Below are 17,361 nucleotides of genomic sequence, written 5' to 3' on the forward strand. Positions count from 1 at the left end.
GGAAAAATTTACAACAACAAAAGACCTCAGTCTTGGACTATGCTAAAACGTCCAAGAATCTTTTTTAATTTTCACGAGTTGCCACTTACACTCTTGGAGCAGCAGAGGATCAAGTGGCAAGGGCCCCTGTAAAGAGCATGCTCATTGTGCAAGGGACAGTAGAAATGGTGACCACAAGAAACGTCAGCAAGAGCAAAGCAATGGAAGTGACGTTAACATGACAGCTGCAACAGAGCAAGAGAACAGTTTCAGAGGTAGCCTGGGGGGTGTCTCCAGCTTTCAGAGCAGCATCATACCTCCTCATGGAAGAAAGGGACTTGGACAGGCACTGCAGAGACTAGGTGTGCAGTAAGAAGAGGAGTTAGTGAAAAATAGAGGGAGTTGGTATTCTAGCAGTCATGTTCATGAGGGGTCACCAAGGTACTCATTATTATTGACTTGTGGATTTACTGTTAGAGTCTGGGACAATGTGTGTGACTGACATTTGTGAAATAGTCTGCTCTACCTCTCTCACCTTATGTATTCTGCCCACCATAGTTACCATGCGGAGGAAGGTGACCCTGCTTCATAAGGTATATCTACTCAGATGAGGGGGATAATAAGCTGAGGTGAGCCAGCCACAATTTCTTCTTCAGTGTCTTTAAAATAAACTTCTTTTTAAGTTAAATTAGCTCTATGTTGTTTTCTCTAACTTGAATCCAAAGGAGTTCTGATAATGTGTTGGGTTAGGGATACAGAAGGAACGCAATATTCGTGGAGCATTACTGCGTGCCAGACATTCAAAAAACTAAATTTATCAGCTGATTATAGTCTAAGATAAAAGCAAGACATTTAACACTAAAAATATTCATATTTGGAAAATATGGTAAATGGACATTAATAAATCATTCCAGTTCAGATCAATTCAATTTGGTTACTAAGGAAGTGAACTTTCCAGATTGTCCTCTTCACCACTAGGTGCACTTCAAACCTTCAACAAAGCTCTTTACTGGGCTTTATTTGTGATCCAAATGAGTGATTGTAAATACCCACTCTTCAGACTTTTCAGAATTGAAATATATTTTTAGCTTTTTGTAATGTCAAACCTTAAGTCACAGTTTAGTAGTCACTCAGTACTGTTGAAGAGCTCTGTCCAAATTTGGCCAAAAGATGTTCATGTGACCTAATCTGGACCAGTCAGAATCTCCCTTGGGAGCATTTGAATTTTGAGTGCAGAGCACCACTGAGACAGAGACAGGGCTGATGCTCACTCCTTGGGGGAGGAGGGCCTGGGAAAGAGAAGGAATCAGGATGAGAATTCTCCTTTTATTATCCAGAGCTACTATGTCTCTACCCTTTCCTTTGCCTGGTTCTCTGGTTTTTCATCATGAGTAACTTCAGTACATTCCTATTCTGCTTTAATTAGCTGGTCTAGTTCTGTGTATTTGAGAAAAGGATTATTTAAAGATGAGGAAATCTTATAATTCATCTTATAATTCACATCTTTAGCCTCAAAGCTATGCTTTTCACTGTTCTAATCCTGGATGCATCAGTCTTTTATATTCTCTAAACTACATATTGTTAGTATATAGATGTTAGTATGTTAGGTATAGACATCTTCATAATCTGATAATCAAAGTAACATGAATGGATTCTATTATTTTAATACCTTGCAAAAATGTATGTATAGAGGTATGATTTCACTTAATGTTGTTAATATTTATACAAGAAAACAATTGTAAAGAGGTTATTAGAGATTGAAAAAGATTTGAAGAGAATCAATTTGTTTTGAACTCTGCCTTCATGTGCTAACGGACTTTGATGAAATTTCTTGTACTTCTGAGTCCCAATTCCCTCATCTATGAAATAGGGTTATTAATACATCATTTATAGACTTGTTTAAGGTTAAGTTAAATCATGTATTCAAACTGCTTGTTATTTGGTAGGGACTCAACCATAGTAACTTGTTACTTACTAACTGTAATAAATAACAAGATCAATTATTCGCTCACTTGATCAACAAATTCCTCAGGCAATAAGCATTGCATGTTGGTAAGATATGTTTACAAAGATGAGTAAGATATTGTCCTCTTCCTTGTGCAGATCACAGCCTATTAGAGAGAGGAAAAGATAGACTTTTAAATAGTTAATTTAGTATATAAGGGCATTATTACTGAAAAATATGTGTATTTTGGAAATAAAGGATTGAGTCACCAACTCACATTTTGTGACTGTAAGAAGGGCTTCTCAGAGGAGGTTGTGATTTCAGCTGGGGCTTGTGGGATGATGAGACAAAGTGAGTAAAGTTTAAAATTAACCAAGTGTTTTGTGAGATTAGGATTGACATATATACACTAATATGTATAAAAGAGATAACTAATAAGAAGCTGCTATATATAAAAAATAATAAATTAAATTAAAAAAATAATCAAGGACATGGATAGGAACTAGTTGAACTGAAGTGATTATCTAGTAATTTTTATTCCACTGTACCATTCACATCTGTCAACTTAGTTTAAACAAGAAAAAATTAGTAATAATTTTATCAGTAGGTTTAGAGCAAAAAAAGAAAAAAGTCCAAACGGTAGAAGAAAAGACAAGGTGAGGCTAAAACTGTAAGGACTCATATTTATTAGATTCCAAAAGTTCAGCTGGGTTAGAAAAACTCTAAAGAAAAATTTCCCTGTTTACATACGGATTCTCACCCAGTCATACATCTGTAGACTGCCTGTTATCTGGTCTATGAAGGAAATGACTTAAGCATGGGAAGGAAAGATAGATAATACCTATGGCATCATTGGATTTGTCTCTTGCCAAATAGTATCACTCCCATGTAGACTCTTTCTTAATTGGACTTTGTCCAGGTTGGGCTTCCATCCCTGCAGTGGGATATTAGCTCTGTATGCCAAGAAATAATGCTCTGAACAATTTGGAAGGTTGCCATCTAATGGGGTCACAGCAACATAAGAAGCTTCAGTCATGGTCCTGGAAGATCAATGCAAGCTTTCAGCCCTCTTTACACTCACTAATATCTAGCTATGTTTCTTCCTCCAAAAATTTCCTGAGGGAAGACTTACTATCCCCAAATCACCAACCATTGCCTAGATTCTTGGCTCTACTGGGTGAGACTACTCCTGGATGGGGCTAAAAATTAGGCAAGTAATAAACTATTAGGTCTCTTGGAGGAGGTGACCTAAATGACAGGAAGAAACCAATCATGCCAAGTTCATAGAGGAGAGTCCCTTAGGCAAAATAAAGAGCAACAGGTAATGATCCTGAAGTGGGAACAAGCTTGTCTTGGCTGAGAAACAAAGACTGCCAGTGTGTAGTGTTAAGGAAAAAAGAAGTTCAACAGGAAATCATGGAAACAGACAGAAGGCAGATCGTGTAGGACCTTATGGAGCAGGGCGTCCTGAGATAGAAGATATTTGAAGGCTTCTAAGCACATGAGTGACACGCTCTCACAGTGGCTGTTTCCTGGAGAAATACAGAGGGGCAATTGCGGAAGAAAGATAGATAGATAGGTGTCTCTGGCAATAGACACAGGATGATGGCAGCGTGGCTAGGGTGGAAGCAATGAGGATGAAGACAAGTGTCCACAATGACTCAGGCCCTAATCTGACCTGTGCCATGGGAAAATCTGAATGTCTCCTCCCAATGCTCAGAGCTAATAACGAGAACTCAAATCGGAAGAATTTCTCTGAATTTCTGACATCCTATGAGGTTTGTAGAGGGAAGTTCTTAGACTTTTATAAACAAAGAAATTGGGGTGTCCACTCACGGTCAACCAGAACACGGACAGTGGTGCCAGGACTCAAATCCATCGGATGACTATGCCAACTAGCCCACCGACCACACTTTAGATGTTCCGAAGCATTTATTTTGTCAGATGCAGAATTGTCTGTACTGAGTTCTTCTGGAGGTTGGAACTGACAGTTATAACAGTTGTCCCGTCTGTGTCTAAAGGAGAAGAAGGCCACCTGTTTCTAGAGAAAATCTTAAGGCTATAGCGAAGCCCCAAGTTGGGTGAATTAAAATGCATTTTTGAGAAGTAAAAGTCCTTGGTATTTAAGTAAATATTCCAGGTCTGGTCCAGTAGTGTGCTGAGTAAAGCGATTTTAGGATGGAAGTAAGGAACAAAGGAAGGGAAAAAGAAGGAACGTTAAGGAAGTTAGTTGTTTAAGAAGGAGGGGAGAAGAAAAGAAAACTTTATTAAACCCCTATTATGTGTCAAGTATTTTCCCTAGGTACTTTTCATATACTGTCTTGATTACACAATAACTCTGAGAGGTGAAAGTCATTAGGTCCAAACTTTTTCTGACTTCATGTTCTTTCAAAGCGGGTAATACGGCAACAATTCGTTTGGGGGGCAAGAATTTTAGAATATCTATTTTTGACATGTTATTATATCTTTTATTAGTGCTAAAAATTTCAGATACTGCGACGACTATTCAGGGTGACTTTTTGTTTAAAATCTAAATATCAAAAACTCATAAACCTGAGAGCTTATAATTTACAACTCCTTTTGGTGGGAATGGATTCAAGTATAGTCTCAATATGTCCAATTTAAGAGTAGAGTAGCTGCCTGGAAATTGCATATTTGAGGTTTTCTGCAGTATAAAGCGAGCCCCAAAACACCTGGGTAAAAGAGAACAAAAGGCTAGATCCAGGGTTTACTGTGAAGCCTTGACCGAGGTGCTAAAACCAACTGAATTGCAGTTTACTCCTTTGCGATAAGGATTCTGGACTCTCTCCACTCTCCTTCTTTTTTAATACCTTGCTTCAGTCCAGCAAAGATTTGAGGCAGCTGAGTTGTGCTAAATGAACTTGAAGTTTTCTTTCTACAGTAATTCTGCTAATAGCTTCCTAAAACTGGCCAACCAACTTTGATTCCAAAAGATCTTTCTTCCAGGATTTTTAACTCCTTAAAGCTTTCACCAATGTTTAGTTTTGCTTGTTTTGCTTTTTAATTAAAGAGACAGACATATCATGCGTTATCTGGAGAGACAGGGTGTCTAGTTGTATGACATACTGTTATTGCCTCTGTTCTTCTGAGAGCGAACATGTATACTATGATTTTATCCTGATTTAGTTAAATTTTATTGCATTTGATTTTATGACTCAACAATCAACTCAATCCAAGACAGAGGAGAAAATGCAATCTTTTCCCATCGTTTATACAGCAGTTGTGCCTCTTTTGAGTCATTGCTGTCATACATTGCCAAAGTTGTTTCAAAGATCAGGCTCACCCACTCACTGTACATTTTCCCAACATATCAGGATTAAACTCTTTGTTGCCCTGAATAGCAGAGCTAAAATAAGCCACTTAGGCTTGTCTTAGCTACAGTGTGGAGAGCTTTCTGACAGCAAATGGGTAAGCCAAACTCTTTTGAGAAGACCCTGTTTCTATAGCTCAGGGGGGAGACAAAAGATCCTGCGAGCTCCTCCCTCTTTCCCCGTGGTCTTCACATCTGGAGCTGATTACTCAAGGCATAAGCAGGTTAAGCTCTGAGTGTTGTTTTTTGATCATGAGTGATAACAAATCCAACTTGTGGTGTCAGACATGATATACCAGCATTGTCTAAACTCTGTACTGCAGGATGATAGTGTTAATCCAGATACTAACCAACATCCTTGTGGAAAGGATACCGTAGTTATCAAAATGTAAATATTTCTGTGTAAAAAGAGCCTGTCTTGCTGATTCATAAAACTCATCAGCACGCTGAAGGTTTGTGAGAATTTCTTCAGTGAAGAAACTTGATATCCTCAGTGTTTCCTAATCACGCCTAAGGATAACACCCTTTTATCTCATGGAAGATCTCTCATCATCTCAGGGCACTGGAAAAGCAAGCACTTACTCCATTAAGAGTTTTCCTTCTAAGCACGGAGGCTGGTATATAGTAAACTCCTAACAAATATTTGTAGAAAATCAAATAAGTACATGAATGAGTGAAATCCTATAAAGTGATGATATTTATGTATATGCTCACACTTGTGCTGTCAATAATTATTTTCTGATAGGAACACATTTAACATCACCTAACCCATGTTTATTGAGTTCCTGCTAAGTGGCTCTATGCTAGGAGCTGAGGGCTGCAGAATTTAGAACAACAATATCAAATGTAGACGAGAGATAGTCAGTATATGGTGCTATGGAATATAGGTGGCAGGGGTGCAGGGAAGATTTCAGGAGAAGGTGGTATCTGAGTTGGGTCATAAACAACAAATGAGAGTTAGCCATGGAAAGAGGTGACTCCACAAATATATCTGATGTGCATGTATAGGAAAGTCCTCACGTGTGCTGTATTTAAGTGACTATTAATCATATATTAATACACATATATATTTTGTGTTTTGAAGACAAAACTTATTATCAGAAATTTTTTTTTAATAGCAGGACTAGCTTTATATTCTAGAAAAACAGGTAACAGACGAACAAGTGTCAAAAATACTTATCCAAATTGTATCAAGGAAAACATGAAGCACAAACCAAAATAGGAAATGCAGCATTTAACATTTAATTTATTAAATTAAGAATATGATTTTTGTCTGCGTTTGTGAATCCTCATTATGGGAATTCTAGTGGACTGTCATGTCACCTTTCTCATGACTAAAAAGGAGCCTCCTACCATAAATATTCCTTTCCTTAAACTGATGCAACTCCACCATCTCTATCTCTCTTTCTGCCGTAAGTTATAACTCTATCCGGGGATAAAGGGATTCTTTATAAATGAAAAGCTTGGAGCTTGATTTTTTTTTAATAGAAATCAGACTGGCTCTTTCTTAAGCTGTACTGGGAGTTTCATTCCCTCACCCATTCATTCAGTCCACAAGTTTTTATTGAGTTCCTACCACATGACAAACTATCCTAACCTCAGAGTATGGGATGTTTATACAACCTCACACAGTTCCTTCTTCCATTGAGTTTATCCTATAATGAGAGAGACAGATATCAAGCAAGGAATCATAGAGGTGAAAATTAAAAATAAGCACGATGACTTTCAACAGGAGAATATACTAGAGAAACAATCATGGAGAGAGTGCGTGAGAAAATAATGACTAAAGTGAAGCTAAAGGATAGACTGAGTTAATCGGGAAAATTCCCTAGTGGTCCAGCAGTTAGGACTCCGTGCCACCACCGCAGGAGACCTGGATTGGACCCTGGTTGGGGAATTAGGATCCCACATGCCTCATGGCCAAAAACAAACAAACAATAAAAAGAGTTAATTAAACAAAGGTAATAGTGGGAAGGAAGTTTGATTGGGAAGAAGTTTTGGAAATGCCCACAGAAGGGTGGGAGCATGGCTTGATGGAGAAACTCAAAGAATTCCTTGAAGGCAGGCATAATCTCTTATTTTTAAAATCCCAGCAAAGCCTGGCACATAATCACACTCAAAATCTGTTTGCGGAATGAATGTCTTAACTTGGTAGACAATGACAAGGTAACTCTCTTTCTTGTGACAGAGGTATCAGCCCACTGCCCAAATCTAAAAGAAAGTTCAGCCTTCATATCACAAAGCTTTTTCTGTAAGCAAAGTATGAAAAATGCCACAGATTTTCCTTAAAGAAAATTCATTACTTGAGTCCATCTTCCTTCTTCTTTCAGGCATTCATCTGCTTATTCACCAAACTGTATTGAATACCTAACTCTACTGGTCACCATGGAGGATTCAAAAATGATGAAAATGTAGTGTCAGCTTCAAAAAGTTTTAGGGTACCAGGATATTATCATGTGCACTGATATTCATAACATAATACAGAAGAAAAAAACCAGAGCTGCAAGGCAGAGACAGAATGAATTATTATGAGAGTCAAGAGGAGAGAGAGATCACTTTAAGTTGAGGTATTTGGGGAAGAAAATGGTAGTAGAATTATGCCTTGAATGAAGGATATAGAAGAATTTTGACAAGTAGATATGGGGAGTGGGAGGGGAAAAGCCATTTCAGGTTGAGAACAAAATGGGTAGCGAAAAAGGACAAAGTGTGTGCAAGAGGAAGCAAAAAAAAAAAATCTAGTTTGTGTTTTTAACATAATTCTGCACAGCACCGCTACAGGGCAAGATGGGCCATGTCAAAAGTCAAACTGGAACATTGAAGCTCTGGATTAGCCAGGTTAAGTGCACCTGGTGCAACAATTTTTATGCGCCAGTTCTTGACATTAAACCTTGATATAAATTCTACGTTGTAAACATATTTATGTAGGCCAAGAGCAGGAGAGATGAAAAAATTATCTGTACAATTCAGAAAAAAAACTCCTCCCTAGAAAGTAAAAGAGGACAATTAGAGCTGAATCTGCCGATTTTTAATCTACATTCTTTATATTTATTATAATTTAGCCAACTCAACCATGTAAACCTCATACTAACCTGTAGAGTGAACTGGAAAGCTGAAAAAAAAAGGCAGGAAAAATACGTTCAATTCATAGACAGGATTAGGTAGATTCAGATCACAGAACAAAATGATGTACTGAATTGTATTTATCCAAATTATACAAATGAATTTTTTTCACTTTCCAGGTTACCTAGCTTGGGAAAACACTGCCAGAATCCCCCCAAATTATTCCTTTTTGATATTAATATGCCATCCAGTGCTGAATGCCTAGTGTTTTCTTTCAAGGACTAGCATTCCTCCTTTTTAATCTTATGAAAAAATTGTACTTTTCTACTCCCTGGCCTTGCTTCTCAATGATTTCTGTTTTGTACACAAAAATATGTATTCTACTCCCGAAGCATGACAGGCTTTTTGGCCTTTTCTAGAAGAAATGAAAAAAAGTTAAAATATTGAAAATTTAAGCAGTTTTTCAAAGAAATAAACTACAAATTTTTAAAAGGGAGAGAGAGAGGAAACATTTTATTCCTTCTATAATGAGCAGCAGCAGTTAATCAAGCTCCACATTCTGGGTAGGATTTTTAAGTATGATTTTTTTTCATAATGTATTTTAATTTTTAAAAAGGAAGCACAGGTGTATTTTGAGAGAGAAGTAAAATATAGAAAATGCAAAACTGGTTTTAACAATTGGTATACAATATTTTGAAGCAGTGTAATTATTTAAAAATACAGCGTAGCCAACAGCCTGTAAAATTTCTTTTGGCCTTTCATTTGGTAAAGTTAAGTAGGAAGTCTTTCTTAAATAAAAGCTAGCTGTCAACACAGTCCATAAGTTAGATTGTATATGTTTTTGTTTTTATAATTTTTATTTTATATTGGAGCGTAGTTGATTAACAATGTTGTGTCAGCTTCTGCTGTACAGCAAAGTGATTCATTTATACATACACATGTGTTTATTCTTTTTCAAATTCTTCTCCCATTTAGGTTGTTACAGAATATTGAGCAGCATTTCCTGTGCTATACAGTAGGTCCTTGTTGGTTAACTATTTTATTTTATTTTTGATATTGCTACTTTATAAAAGTTTATTTATTTTATTTTTTGTTGCATTGGGTATTTGTTGCAGCAAGCAGGGGCTACTCTTCGTTGTGGTGCGTGGGCTTCTCATTGTGGTAGCTTCTCTTGTTGTGAAGCGTGGGCTCTAGGCACGCGGGCTTCAGTAGTTGTGGCACGCAGGCTCAGTAGTTGTGGCTCGTGGGCTCTAGAGTGCAGGCTCAGTAGTTGTGGCACACGGGCTTAGTTGCTCTGCGACATGTGAGATCTTCTGGGACCAGGGATCGAACCTGTGTCCCCTGCATTGGCAGGTGGATTCTTAACCACTGCGCCTCCAGGGAAAGTCCATCTATTTTAAATATAGAGGTTGTATGTGTTGAAAGAACTTTTCCTTGAGTTTCCAAAATCCATTTCTTCCATGATGACCCACATAAAGCATGGCTAGTGAGGTATACAGGAGCAAAACACTGTTAGGTGGACGTGCTGTAGGAATAATTGCATAACCAAAATTCTTTTCACTTTTACAGAAATAACAGGGTAAATCTGAGCTTCCTCTTGTTGAGGAGGCATAATTTGGCGGAATCAAAATAAACCCATAGAAATGTCTTTGTAAAAGTCCCAGCAGCAGTGATATGTCTCCTTTGTTGCCATAATCTGACGCCACAGTTCTGTACAATCAGCACAGCTCCTAGAGGAAGAAGGCTTTGTGTATGTCTGCAAACCTCAGTGTAAGATTATATATCAAGCATCATGTCGTACTGTTGTTTCTTCTTCTGCCTGCCACATTTTTTGATAAAAACGACATACAGTGTCAAAACCACTACCCAACAGCATATATAGATGGATGATGAAATAGTTAGAACTTTCTTTTTGGATTCTGAGAATAACTTTTTAGATTCCTCATAAATGGTGAAAATCAAGCCACCCAGAAGGATTACAGACCAAACCAATACTGGAATGAGTCCCATGAAGTTAACAACAATGGTTTTCCTTCCAGATGTGCCCCATCAGGTTTGTTTATGGTTAAAATTGCAAACATCTTAACAGGAAGTAAACTTGACATGTATAACACTGAGTAGGAGAACATGAAGAGCATGACAATATTTCCTCTAAGGCAGGTAGCAGAGATGATTTTATGAGAGCTACTAACTTGATGGTTAACAAGAAGAGGAGGATGTTCCAAACGTTACCCCTGTAGAAGAACTGGATTACTGTGGCAATGAGAAAGAAAGGGAAGAACCCAGTGATGACTGCTTCATAGGTCATCCACAAGTGATGTTTATGAAACCACATGGCATTGTACAGCCACTCTCGGAAGTAGGACTTGCTCCAACGGGTCTGCTGGTTTAACCATCTGAGATATTCTATAGGTGTTTCAGTAAGGCACTTGGATCGAGCTGTGTATTTTGTTGCATAGCCCAGACTCAGCACTCGGTTCGTTAGATGCCTGTCATCTCCAAAACTACATTGGCTGCCCATAAATTCTTGATTGTACCAGTCTTCCACAAATTCATGCAATAAGGAGTTTCTGTACATTCCCGGAGGTCCACTAATGCACTGGACACATCCAAAATAAGACTGACAGGCCCTTTCTATGTTAAAAGCCATTCAGTACCTCACACTGCTGAGGAAAGAGATCCAGGAATCATACTTGTTTAAAATCTGCAAGAAAAATAGAAGTAACTAAAAATAATTAAATAAAGGTAAAACTCAGCTAAAAATTCCAAAAAAATCTGCACCATCTTGAGGTCATTACCTAGTGTTTTGTTATTTTATTTGCCCATTTTGGCTTTCTTCCTATTTTTGACATGGTCATAGTTTATTTTCTCTGATCCTGTAGTACTGGATTGTTTGATAAGTGGAGTGCATATATTGGGACTCATTGGTAATAAATATCTTTTTCTACTTCATCATCCTCTGTAATTTTTTGCTTTGACTTTTGTCCCTGTTCTTGTTGTTATGTTATAATATTGAGGGGTTTTTTAGGCTTAATTCTCAGCTCCTAAGCTCTCTGCCACTCTTTCTTACCATCTAATATTTGAAAATTTTTAAGTCCTATTCTCTCCCACTCTGGTTAATTTCCAACTCATGCAATTCTGCTAACTTTCCTTCTCCTTCCTCCCTACTTTTTTGCAATGCCAATGATAAAATGGTTTGCTCTGGCTTCTACCCAAAACTTGAATCCTGAAATAAGGCTCTATACAAAGGCTGTTGAAAATTATCAGTTTTTTCTTGGCAATATTTCATAATTATCTCCTCTGTCTCAACTTTGTTCAGTTTTCATCTGAATTTTGCATGCTTCTTTTTTATCACCAGGCTATTTCTGTGTCCATCTAGTGCGTTTTCTTTCCCTTCAGTATTACCATGCATATAAATATGGGTTATACAGCAATGCAATGCAATTTAAAACTTTAAATTTAAAGTTATATTTCCATATGCTTCTCATCTTTTGCTAAAAGCTAATTGCACTTTTGCAAAGGAGTCATTTTAAACCTCACATATTTTCACATATTTGTTTTCCCATCCCATACATTTCAATATTAATATTGAAAACGATTAATAACAATATTAATGTTTGTTTCACTAATTGTTTCCGCATTGATAGCAAATAATAGGAAGTAAATAATTGGAAAACCATGGGTTTTAAATACATAGGTATGAGATGTAGAATCCATTCCCTGCCATACTTCCATTTTTTAACCCTTGTATTAAATGAGTTCCAACATCATTTTATCAGAACATTAAGTTATGGCTCAAGAAGAGATGGTGGAAACCATACACACTTACATTATATTTCAGATGACTTATCAGCCACCACCTATGTGAGTTATAACCCAGGATTAAGCAAAGAAATCATAAATTATTTTAATTTAAACAAGAGAAGACACAGTGAAGTGTGTTCGAGGCACATTCTAATGTGTCTCCAGCACCAAAACCGATATGTGGCACAGAGTTTGGTGTGTAGTAAATGTATGTTCAAGGACTCAATGAGTGAGGGTGCTCCTAAAAGTGACTCATGCAAAAAGTGAAGCCATATGTACCTGGACGTCTCCCCGGACACCTCCAACCATGGGGTCTTCTTCTGAAACTTTAACCATCTCCACAGTTGAGGCAGGGTCAAGCATGGTGTCTGAGTCACAAACCTGCAAAGAAGAAGTAAGAAGTAAATTAAAGAAGAGAAGATGATGAGTGTACTCCATGTAGTCAAAAGTGGGCATATATATGATATCTTTCAATACTCTGGCATTAGCTTGGAAGGATAACTCAGTCACCCATCTCCCAAGACATTGCTAAGGGGGATAACCTTAACACTTCTGGGGAAATTGAAACTCAGTTACACAAGATCAGTGAGCAAAACACTTGGCTTAAAAAGATGACTCCTTTGATGAGGTCTTTTCTTGGACTTATTTGATTTTGATTGGTTTGGGTCTTGAGGACCATGGCTCTAAAGTGCTCTTCAGACATTGGGAATTATCCTGCTTATAATAGTCACCGTACTCTCCCTGGTGTGTTGTATTCTCTCAAAAGCTTTAAATACATGTTCACAGTCACTAAGTGCCAAGCAAATGTTCCTAAAAAATATCTCCTAATTTTTTTAAAGAACAGTTCCTTAAATTTTGATCACGTTTCTGTTGAGAGTCTGATCTAAATGTGGAAATTGTTAAAAAGAAACAACAGGCCCAAAATGGAGTCAGTTGTGCTTGGCCCCATGTCAGCAAACCAAGACTTAATATTGAACCTAATTATAATTTAAACCTCTGCAAGGAATGTGACTTTCAAGCAGTCAATATGGAATTACCTGGTCAGCACTAGTGAGGAAATCTGCCGGATAGAAGCCCCAGCTTCTCCCAAAAGAAGGTAACCTTGCCTGAAACAATCCGCTTTTTGCTGGAAACTTCCTTTTTCCAGCCCTTTCTGCCAGAAAACAAAACAAAACAAAGCAAACAAAAAAAACCAAAACCCTTCCATTATGTACAGCTTCTCAGAGCTCCTATCTGCTAAGATGGGATGCTGCCTGACTCATGAATCATTAAATAAAGCCAATTATTGGACCTTCAAATTTACTCAGTTGAATTGTGTTTTGTTTTTTAATATTATTCTTTTCTGGGAATGTAGCAAGGCCATGGTAGATATAAATTGATCAGAGCTAACATGTAATGAACCAGTTTCACATCCTATCCAAACAATAAATGGCACGGTTGGCAGATATGGACGTATTATCTGTAATTCCCATTATTTTGCCAACAAGTCTGGCAGCCCTAGATGGAATTTAATCAAGACTTAGCCTAATTATTTATATCACAAGCAATTATTTTTACAGTTTTTTACACTACTTTATAAAAATAGTTTTATACACTACTTTATAAAAATAGTAGGGATTTGATATACCAGTTTTGAAAAAAAAAAACTAAGAAAATAATTTGTAGAAGCATAAACTCTCACAGTTGAAGGAGAATTTATACATATGTAGCACGACCTGCTCACATAATAAGTTAAGGAATCCCAGCATTTTAAAAACTGCGTCTGTGTCAGTTTTACTAATTGGTGTTTTTTTCTGAAAAGATTATATACTAATAAAAATGTTGGTGAAAAGAGCAATTTAACTGCATTATTGGAACATATGACTTAAGAAGTATATAGGGTATCCGGTTATAAAAACTGAACTCATCACCTCTCTAGATTTAACTCATTATAGCAATTTTGGGTTAACTTCTGAATTTTTAATTTTATATTGCTTATTTAGAAGCATAATAAATATATTTTCTAAATAAAACCCGTTTATTGTTTTCTTGGCCTTCTATATTGGCCCAGCATGGTCTCACTTTTCTAGGGGAAACAATTTAGACAAAAACTAGGCATAAGTTTTTCATTGTAGAAAATAGGATTTTTCTAATACTTCAGTTTATACTCAAGGCTCCCAAGCCTCAGAAACCGAAGCAAATTCCTCCAATAGCAATATTTTGCTCTCTCATGCCTTGTCTGTCACTGTTTGGTATACGGCTATAAGCCTGGCAGGCCAGTAACTAGGGTAGTAGAAAGTGAAGGCATGATTTCAAAGCCACCTTTCCACCTCTCAGCATCCAGAGTTTATGGCCACACCCACCTGTATTGACTCAAGCTGGGAAAGGTAAAACCAGAAAGCTAAAATAAGACTAAAAACAACAGGAAGGGGGCAACCTAGAATTAATGTTCAAGTAACTCCGCCTGCTTGTAAGATAAGCAAGCCAAGGGAACTGCCTCTGTGAAATGACTAAACTTGAACCAAACTTCTGAGGTTCTGCATATCTAAATTGGCCCTGCCCCTCCCAGTTTCCAACAGCAAAGTGCCAGAAGTTCTCAGAGAGAGATTGTTCACATGGTGAGTTTAACTGTCAGAAGGGAAAGCTCTCAGAAATCTCCTGGGAGGGGTTTGTTATAGTGGGATCAAAGAGTTTTCTAAAGAAGTTCAATTTCTGGATGTTCTTTGGTGATAGAATGCCAACTAGAAAACCACCGTCGATGACAGTCTGTGAAAGCATGTATGTTCATAGATATAACAGTATTAATTTGTTTGTGTGTAAAGGGTATAACTCTAGCCCTTCTTAAAATCAGTCTAGTAAAAACAGGATTTCTAGCTGTCTCCTCACCAATTAATGAGAAGTGTGCGATTTCACGAATGTTGGCTGTTTAGCTCTGGGCTAGAAACTGTGGGAGAAATACACCAGTTCACAAGGAGCTTAACCTCACACTGGGAAAAACCACAGGACTGATTTGCACACAGGAAACAACTGGAGAACAAATCAAAATGTCTTTCTGTCCACGCTGAATGTATCACTGTAATTTGTTTAAACTACATGATCGCCAGTCATAAGATTTCTCACTAGGAGATATGGAAATGAGGCAAAGTCACCAAATTTTGACTAAAATGAGTGGAAAATGTCAAGACAAGAAGACGTTATTGGGAGGAACCAGCCACCTCAGTCTTAACCACAGAATCATCGGCTAAATTGCTTAAGACCATGGCTCCCCGTCCTTCACTGTTCTAGCCAAGAGACAGTGCCGCCGCTTTCTCCGTATCTAAAACAGGAGTTGGCGAACTAAGGTTTACGGACGAGTCTGCCTTCCCACCAATTTCTGTATGGCCTGGGGGTTAAAAATAGCTTTTACCTTTTTAAATAGCTGAAAAAAAATTGAAAAATAATTTTTGTGATACATGGAAATTATATGAAATTCATATTCCAGTGGCCATAAATAAAGTTTTATTGGAACCCAGTCATGCACATTCAGTTTCATATTATCTATGGCTGCTTTCACACTAAAACAGCAAAGTTGAATAGCTGCAACACAGACCATATAGCCCGCAAAGCTTAATGGTTTCTATCAGGCCTTTTACACACAAGTATGCCAACCCTGAGCCTAAAAGAATTGGTTGGGGAGCCGGGGGTGGGTCTCTTTCATAAAAAAACAAAGAACAAACTAAAAGAACAAGTTGAGATAAAGTATGTTCTAAGTCCCCATTTAACTCTACTAGAGGTTTTTACGATTGCCTCTATCTCCTATTCTTATAATAGGCCAAGATTTGACTATTATAACAAATCAAGAGGCTTACTACTTTTATGACCTTGAACAAACTGTTACCATCATCATGATACCAGAGTGACACACTGTATGTAAAAGTACTCGGTAAATTACAAAGGCTCACAGAAAAGTCATATATGCCATTAGTATAGGGTAATAATCTTTAATTGTTTATACTTGCTAAGTAAACCCACTTATTACCATGAACAGGTGACTCAGTAAAGAGAATCACCAAAAGGATCATGAGAATGGATTACATATCAAGAATATCTTATCACAATGAACAAGTTCCAATGTATCCAAAACACCTATAGATATATAAATTGCTATAAATGTGTTAAATAAGCTGTTAGACTGAAGTCCATTCCAATTTATCTCACTGATCTTAAAGTTAATCTACCTCACAACAATTTAAATAAAAATATCCTGTAGAAATATTGTTAGTTATTCTACCATATGTTTTTCAGCTTCTAAGACCCAAGTCTAAAATGCTGAGTATCCATGTTTCACCTTTTTTTAAACATATTTCCTTTCAGATTGACTGGTGGATTCTCCACCTCTGCCTGCCCCGCACCACTTCAGAGGGCTCTGAGAGCTACACAGCAACAGGAAGGCTTAACTATTCTGGCTGCCTTCGATGAGGAAACAGGCTGAAGATTAATCAAGACTCATTCTGTTGCTACTGCTTTCACCCTCTGCCTGCTTGTAAACCTCAATCCTTTCTTAATCTTGACTCTTCGTCTTAACCTGAACCCAGCGAGACTATTTCTTTCTACCACATTTTGAAACTACTCTTGATTGTGACCCAACTACCTAGTTTCCCTGCCACCACTTAACCACAAAATAAATGGAAAGTCCTCCTTACTCTTCCTTCCCCTGGGACATTTCTCTAGTGAAAAGGGGTCAGCCAGAACAACAACAACAACAAAAATTCACATATAGTTATTTACCAGCAAACACAATATGGTTTCAGCCCCCTGAAGTCCTAGGAGTACCAGACCAAAGTAAGCGCATTACTGAAAGGAAAAGAAAGCACTATGCAAAATCTTGGAATCAGACAGATCTGAGTCACAATCCACCATTGACCAGTTATATTCATTTGGACTAGCTTCTTAACCTTAGACTCCTCACCTCATCTCTCTAAGTCCCCATCTCTTGGGTGAAAAATATGGATAATTATATCCACATCATAGGTTTATTGTGATGGAGAATTAGGTAATGTATTTATAGCGCTTAAAAGGACTAGCTCATAGTAAATGCTCAATAAAAGGAAGGCATATATATATATACTAAGAAGTGATAAATCAAAACCAGAGGCACAAACTAAGGACACTAATCCAATGAGGAAAGGAGTTCTTATCATCGCTGTAAATAAAATATGACACAGAGAGCAAAAACTAATGCCTGATCCAATGTCCAACAAACATAAACAAGTCAGTGTACCTG

General features: G+C 37.4%; 1 pseudogene across 1 annotated transcript in view; it reads right to left on the reverse strand.

The window, feature by feature from the left end:
* Positions 1-2,007: 2,007 nt before the first annotated feature.
* The window catches only part of LOC309974014 (hyaluronan synthase 2-like), a 29,278-nt pseudogene continuing 13,924 nt past the window's right edge, over positions 2,008-17,361 (reverse strand). The window contains exons 2-6 of the transcript in view: positions 12,399-12,500; positions 10,305-11,019; positions 8,345-8,364; positions 3,761-3,939; positions 2,008-2,090 (exon numbers count right to left, since the gene is read on the reverse strand). The product of the transcript in view is annotated as a hyaluronan synthase 2-like (transcript). The remainder of the gene's footprint in view (positions 2,091-3,760; positions 3,940-8,344; positions 8,365-10,304; positions 11,020-12,398; positions 12,501-17,361) is intronic.

The sequence above is a fragment of the Leucopleurus acutus genome (genome assembly GCF_964270905.1).
Source record: "Leucopleurus acutus genome assembly, chromosome: 17".
NCBI lineage: Eukaryota > Metazoa > Chordata > Mammalia > Artiodactyla > Delphinidae > Leucopleurus > Leucopleurus acutus.